The sequence below is a fragment of the Bidens hawaiensis genome, unplaced genomic scaffold (genome assembly GCF_021521415.1).
Source record: "Bidens hawaiensis isolate Kalapana, Puna unplaced genomic scaffold, B.hawaiensis_p1.1 tig00031118_1, whole genome shotgun sequence".
NCBI lineage: Eukaryota > Viridiplantae > Streptophyta > Magnoliopsida > Asterales > Asteraceae > Bidens > Bidens hawaiensis.
The window spans coordinates 165,792-173,518 of NW_027505204.1; the positions used below are offsets into that span (position 1 = coordinate 165,792).

The 7,727-nt window shown below is 44.3% G+C and overlaps 1 pseudogene; it reads left to right on the forward strand.

Moving 5' to 3' along the window:
- Window positions 1-2,651: 2,651 nt before the first annotated feature.
- LOC143611452 (NADH-ubiquinone oxidoreductase chain 1 pseudogene) lies at window positions 2,652-4,218 on the forward strand (annotated as a pseudogene).
- The last annotated feature ends 3,509 nt before the right edge of the window (window positions 4,219-7,727 follow it).

Consider the following 7,727-nt stretch of genomic DNA (forward strand, 5'->3'; position numbering starts at 1 on the left):
AATAAGTACTCAATTGACCAAAGAGTCACGTAAAAGAGGAACATTCATCAATAAACAACGAATCTAAACGCAAAAAAACACTAGAAAAATAGATTTAAAAAAAATCATAATCAATGATGATACAGAACGAATTCGTTGACAAACAACAAACACAATCCAATTTAGATTCAGTGCAGAAACTTTATGAAAGCTATATATAGCATTATGGTCACGAAAATTGGTACCCAAATGACCAGATGGCTTCAGAAATTGTTAACCAATACAATAAGGTGCATTGGTTTTTACTAATCCCAATTATTATTTTTTGGCCGTTGTCGGTCTTAATTAACGAATTGGCTGGTAACCGTCCTACCTTTTATCATTTTTTTCTTCCATCGAGCCCCGACTAACACCCTACTAACTCCAATAACTTCTTTGAGACATGTCAAGCCTATTTGTGAAAAACTTATTATGTAATTAGCCTACGTACGTGGATCTGTGTCTGTTTAAATGTACATCCAAACCCTTAAAACTTCACTTCAATTGATCCTAGGAACTAGTAAGAACGTCAAATCTTCACCTGCTACAATTGGTCGCAAACTTCAATCAATCCTCTGAACATTGAAATGAGTTCATCATCGTCTTCTACATCTTGTTGCAAGAAAACCCTAAAAGGTTTAAACACTATAGGTCCAGCAACCCTCCAAATTGCAATTATCCCTAATTCAAGAACTTGAGAATTAAACACTGTAATTACCAGCCATAAAGGACAACCATAGAATACATCCCCAATTCGAGAACTTCTAGGTTTAGCAACCCTACAAAATTACAATTATATCATGGTTGCAGTAGACATTACCCTCTAAATCAAGTTTAAACATTTTAGGGTTTTTTGTGCAACCAAATGTAGAACACGATGCTAAACTCATTTTGATGTTCATATGATCGATTAAACTTTGCAACCAGTTGTAGCAGATGATGAAGATATGATGTTCTTACCAGTTCATAGGAACAACTGAAGTTTTTAGGATTTGGATATAGAATAACGATTAAAGAGAAGTCATTTAAAGACAAACAGATCCACGTAGGCTGCCACATAATAAGTTTTTGATAAGTAGGCTTGGCATGTCATCAAGAAGTTAACGAAGTTAGTAGTTTGTTAGTTGGGGCTCAGTGGAAGAAAAAATTGTAAAAAGTAGGACCATTATCGGTCAATTCGTTAATTGAATCCGGCAACGACCAAAATATGATAGTTGGGGTTATTAAACCAATACATGATAGATATAATAATATAGCAACACCGAAGAAGGAATACAACAACAAACACCAAACACAGACCCATTAAGTAAAGATGAAGAATAACCTGAAAGATAGTGGCATAGTGCACCGAGGATAAAAGGGTACACATGACTAAACATATATTATCACTATATTATTGTAGAATATATATAGGTGTGCATTGGAGTTGCGTATAGGGCCGTCTAAACCGCTCGTCACTCGAACTCGCTCGAAAATTGCTCGGAAAAGAAATGCTGGATTGTGCCCTCCGAGCAGAAGGTGTCCTCAGGGCTTAGTAGGGTTTGAGTAGAAATCCTGATTACGTCGAGTGGAGAGGCCTTAGTGTTCAACGCACCACGTCCATCCTTATGGAATCCATCTGGACAACTTCCCCTTAAACTTTTTCCAACCCCAGAGAAGAGAACTTCGAGGATACGCGGTAGACATGCTTTTCCCAATAATCTTCAAACTTTTTGCTTATGTAATGGGGGAGGTACCGGCTGATGTCTTTGAAGACATTCAGAAGGACGTTCGAGATATGGGGGGGGGGCTTTGGGTTTGATCTGAGATGGGTTCATGCCAGGCTGGGTGCAGTGGCCAAGGCAAGATTTGATACCCATCATCTCGAGGAGTACGCCCAGACTTCAGCAGCGCTCGAGAAAGCTACAAGTGCATTGGCTCAACTTGAAGGAGAGTTGTCTCGGTGTAGTGAAACTGCTTCTGCCCATTTGGTGAACAACTCTGTTGCTACTAAAATGAAACATTTTCCCCTCGAGGGAGTGGTTATTTTCCCGATGAAATCGAGGAAGAATTCTATTTTATATATATAGAGAATTCTTTTTTAATCTAGAAAAATGAAGTTAAGCAAGCGGCCCTTTCGCGACTCAAACTGCCGGTACGCTTTCCGGCTCGCAACCGGGCGGAGGCTCTCTATTTGCTTGCAATGCCGGCTCTTCGCCTTTAGTTAGAAGTAGAAGTAGAGGGCGCCGTTTGCCCCCCACACTTCCTAAAAAGTAAAAAGTATGGATGAAGTAAGAAAAAGTACAAAAGGAATGATAAAGAAAAACTTGGTTACGGGAACCGAAGGTTAGGCCAATTTAGTATAGCTACACCTATAAAAGTGTATTCCTACCCTTTCCTCTTTCTGTCAATGTTGCCAATTCCCAGAAGACTAATGTACCCTCGTGTATACAGTTGTCCAACTACTTTCTTCCTCCGACTTCTTTAGCCACTTCCGGCTTCCCCACTTCCGCATCTGTCGTATTCGGGAGAGCTTGCTTCGTGGCGGAGCATTTAGCAATGCTAGCAGCCTGGTGAGGGCTGGCTGTATGGGGACATTTTAAGGTAGGGCCTGCTGGGCTTGCTTCTCATGAGATTGGGTAAGGGAATCGGAAATGGCTCATAAACCGGGCGGTCGGGCTTTTGGGCACACGGAAAAGGGGAAGTGGATGGAGGGTGCTTCTCAGCTAGAGTTGGGGGTGGGGTCGCTTTAGTGGCTAGGGTGAGTCTTCCTACACGGCTGGACGCCCGGCTCTAGACGAAGCTGAGGGGGTTACCACCACATCCTCTCCCGATAGACTCGAAGCTCTTCTTAGTCAGGCGTGGTAGAAAATCTTCTCTCAAAAAGAGACAGACCAGAGATCAGCCCTAGACTGGGTAGATTCTTTCGATTCTTCAATGAAAGCCTTCATGAAAGCTGCAACAGGATAAAGGATATCCTCTCTTCTCGCTATGTCTGCTTAATGCCTTCTATTGAATCGATTGGTGCCATTTCTTCTCTTGGAGGCAGGGCAATAGATTCATCTTGTCCTTGGCTTGTGAAGGGAATGAGGTAGGGTAGCCAAAGCCCCCAACAAAGGGATAGGGCAATCCTTCCCAAGTAATGCATAAGCAAGATCAGGACTAGAGGGGTGTGAAGAGTAGGGGGATCTCTTGTGCAAAGCAAAGACAGGTACGTGCTAGCAAAGAAGGGAAGTGGCAAGGGATTGAAAAGAAGAAGAAAGAAGAGAAAGTTAGTACACAGAGTCTTCCCCTGCCTAATTGATCTAATGATAAAGAAGTAGGCTAAGTAAAATAGAAAGTGTGTGTAAACAATAAGTAATGACTTGCTTTGTGAGAGCTCAGTTTCTAAGACGAAGGCTAAGAATTCTCTACTATAGGGATTGAAAAGATCGAGGGTAATTTCTGAGTCTTGATGGACCTTTCTTATTATAGGCCAAAGGGATAGCTAAGGACTTCTTCCCTCATTCTCATCATGGGGTAGCTCGGGAACTATAGAATCTCTCAGGAGTTGAATAAACTCTTTTATGCTAGTGGAATTGGGAAGCATGATAAGTCCGTACTCCACATTCTAGCTTCTCCCTTTTTAGAATGGCTCCAGTGGCTACATTTATGTTAAGTCTGGTCGCTCGGGCCGTTGTACCTTTTGATTATGGTATGGTATTGTCAGATCCGAACATAGGGCTACTTTATTTGTTTGCCATATCTTCGCTAGGTGTTTATGGAATTATTATAGCAGGTCGGTCTAGTAATTAGGGGGCGGCCGTTCGGTCGCCTATGATACTAGGACCAATAGGTCAAAAATGGGTTTGTGCCGCAGGTGTTGAACGATCCACTCTACACAGGTGTGGGCTTACAGGGCTCCTAAAGCCTTTCTTTCATTCATCAAGAGGGCCCTGGTCGGTCACTTTTCTGGGCCGGGATCGCTAAGCGGAAGGGAAGTCATAAAAAAGATATCTTGATCTTCGCACCTCAGAGCAAAAGGCTTGTCAAGCTGGCCTAAAATTTTCATTATGATTCATTATTCTATAGAAAAATCTATATAATGAAGATAGAAATAAAAAGATTCGTTGTCTTTTAACCGGCTGTTCTTCTTTGTCAACGCTACTAAGGACCTATAAGTTCGCAATAATGAAAATTGGTTGTTAAAAAAAAGAAAAAGAAAAAAAGAAAAAAAGAAAACTATTTAGCCCTACATTAGTAGAAGTAAGCGGCTGAGTTAGCCTAGCCTACCCTAAAAGTGGTAAAGTAGGTATAGTAGGCGAGCGAGTTAGCGAAGACGCTTAGGCTAATAGAAAAGAGAGCGTCGGTGCGTAGCCTTCATTCTACTACGCTACGAAAAGGTTACGAAATCACTTAGCTCGACGTTAGAAGAGTCAAGGGGGAACGCCATACCTACTTAGAAGAACCACTGTTCGCTGACTTTCTAAGGTCTAACCTTTCGCCCCCACTGAAAAGGGGCACTTAGCTTTGTACCACTGCTAGACTACTTAAGATTTCAAAGCAAACCTACTTAGTTTCGCAAGCCTTTGTCATTGTCAGTCAACTAAGTAGGGCCTGAGGCCCCCTGTGAATCCGTAAATCTGAGGAGCATGCCGCAACAAAAGGATGGTCCCCTATGCATTTCATTCTTTCCGGAAGGGAAAAAAAGAAGTACCCCCCATCATAGTGAACCTCTCCTTGTGATCGGGATGACGTAGATGCCTCCCAGCCGGGGGGCGGATCGAATCGGAGTTTCCTTAGGTAGCCACCGACCTACAGTTATCCTTAAACTTTCGTGCTTGGTGGAGAAGAAGCGAACAAAGGTACGCTCGCGCTGTCTTGTTCTCTGTCGCGAACTGGGATCGCTCGCCAGCTAGGTCAGATTGGAGCAACATTGTATGAGAACATATTACCCATATTCGGGGACAAGGGGCGAAACGACCTCTCGATCTACTTACTGCAGCCCAGGAATGAAAACGTCGTCTAGGCGTTACCTGTTGCTCCGATCTCCCCTACGCCTAGGACGTTGTCTGGGCCCACCAAGAGCCATAGTTAGTTGCTGTTTCCTTTTGGTAGTTTTTTCTCGTTGTTGATACCGGCAAGACCCAGCAAGATGATGTCTGCTGGTTGGTAGTGAGAGGACTCTTAGTACCTGCATACCCAAAAAGGGGCGCTGGTTAAAAAACAATCATTTTTCTCTTTCTTGCTCTCCCTTAGCAGCGGGAAAGGAGTCTATCTATCTGCCTAGCTTTGGTAGATTTCCCCCAACGCAATCCACAGAAATTCCACGAATCCCTTGGTGGATAAGTCCGACGACTCAGCAGCAGTGCGGAATTTTCTTTCTCGTCTGCTGGATCTGATCTATAGTTAGGGGGCAATACATACCAAAAGGTTCGAAGAAGGATAATGAGTGAAGATCCGCCCCAGCCAAGTCGTCGACCGCTGCGGTACCTGAACTGAATGCTCTGAGGTTGAAAGGCAAGTAGATAAGCAGATTCCTACCTGTATTTTTATTGTCTCGATTCGTCCACTGCTGCTACTGATAAGGGAAAAGGTTATGAAGTTGACTTCTTTACCTTCTTGAAGGTGGTTGGGCATTAACCAACACAACAGTGAAACCCGATCCAGCTTTCGCTCCCTCCGCTTCCTCAGGGCCCTCACTTCCTCACTCAACTCACTCAGACGCTCGCCTCACGTCACTTCGCTCGCCTTGGGAGGAAGGCTACTGACGGTAGCGAATCTCAGAATACGAATAAGATCAGAAAGGACATCATAAGAGCAAACAAGGCAATAGCTTCGGTTAGAGCAAAGCCTAAAATGGCATAACCAAACAATTTAGTATCCAATTACGGACTCCGTGCTACTGAATGGATCAACGAACTGAATATCTTTCCAATTCCGACTGCAGCTCCAGCTAAAGCAATTGTAGCAGTTCCAGCACCGATGACTTTTAAACCCTCTATAACATCTTTAAAAGTTTTCTTTTCAGTCTATTAATTGGAAGCAGGATTTTGATTCTTGAAAGCGAGTTAAGTGGCTCTGAGGGGCACGAACGGTATAACAATAAGTACTGATTCGACTAGCTCGAACGTGGGGAACGAAGGCTTGAATGTGAACAAATAGCTGACTCTTGCAAGTTTGTGGCCAGCGATCACCCACAAAGCTAAGAGGCAACTGACACCGAATAATACCCATAAAGAACGCTAACGTTCTAAGATGGTAAAAACTCTCCTTGATAAATTGAGTATGGAGAGCTCGGGTGGGTATCAAGTCAAAGATTCCCTACAGAGGAGATTCCATAGCTGATTCCTTACTGTATATATGGGTCCGTGCAGCCCTTAATGCTTGGTTAGTAAAGTCAAGTTTTTGGCCTTATCTTGCAAGTGACGACGACGTCGAGTTGACGGCAGAGAAAGACTGGGCATTCAGGCGAGCCGCCCGGTGGTGTGGTATGTAGTGGGTTTAGTACGCCCCGCAAAAACGGCTCCGAAACAAACAAAAAGGTGCGTGCCGCACTCACGAAGGACTGCCAGTGATATACTGGAGGAAGGTGGGGATGACGTCAAGTCCGCATGGCCTTTATGGGCTGGGCCACACACATGCTACAATGGCAATTACAATGGGAAGCAAGGCTGTAAGGCGGAGCGAATCCGGAAAGATTGCCTCAGTTCGGATTGTTCTCTGCAACTCGGGAACATGAAGTTGGAATCGCTAGTAATCGCAGATCAGCATGCCGCGGTGAATATGTACCCGGGCCCTGTACACACCGCCCGTCACACCCTGGGAATAGGTTTCGCCCGAAGCATCGGACCAATGATCACCCATGACTTCTGTGTACCACTAGTGCCACAAAGGCTTTTGGTGGTCTTATTGGCGCATACCACGGTGGGGTCTTCGACTGGGGTGAAGTCGTAACAAGGTAGCCGTAGGGGAACCTGTGGCTGGATTGAATCCTTCGCGATGGAAATTCCCTTCAAGGTGCTTGCTTCTACTGGTGGCGGGCGGGCGAAGGGTCCAAAGGACACGTAGCCGGGGGCGAGTCAGAAAATCCAAGAATTCCATTTTCCTTCTTGTTCATCAATCGGAAATCAAGACAAACCGGGCACTACGGTGAGACGTGAAAACACCCGATCCCATTCCGACCTCGATATGTGGAATCGTCTTGCGCCATATGTACTGAGATTGTTCGGGAGACATGGTCCACGCCCGGTACGAGGATGACTTGTGCCTAGGGGTGCAATGAATTCTTTCCTTTTTTTCGGTATGCCGCTCCGCCGCTGTAAACCTGGTGAGTAAGCAGAGTCCTTCTCGCTTTCAAGGAAAGGCCTTCTACCCTGATAAATCTTACTTGTTCCAAACGACACGGTCCGGGGCATTTTTGGAGACTAGCCTGCTTTCTATCTTACTGTAAGAAATTCCTCGTTTACTTGCCGAACCTTGTTATTTAAAATCTAATAACACACTTATCCTATTCTCGCTCAGCCTATATTGTCGACTGATAAGGTTACTAAGACGGCAAAGAAAACTTACAATCAAACTAAGACAGTCAAGAAGAAACCTCCGTGATCTTGTCATAAATGATAGATAGAGGTATGCTATGAAAGATTGATATTAAGGTTTAAGATGCTGCCAAAACGATTGATTCAATTCATCTGATCCTCTCTTTCCAGCTCTTGCCTCTCTGTCTGCATTGGTGTGGTACCTAGGCT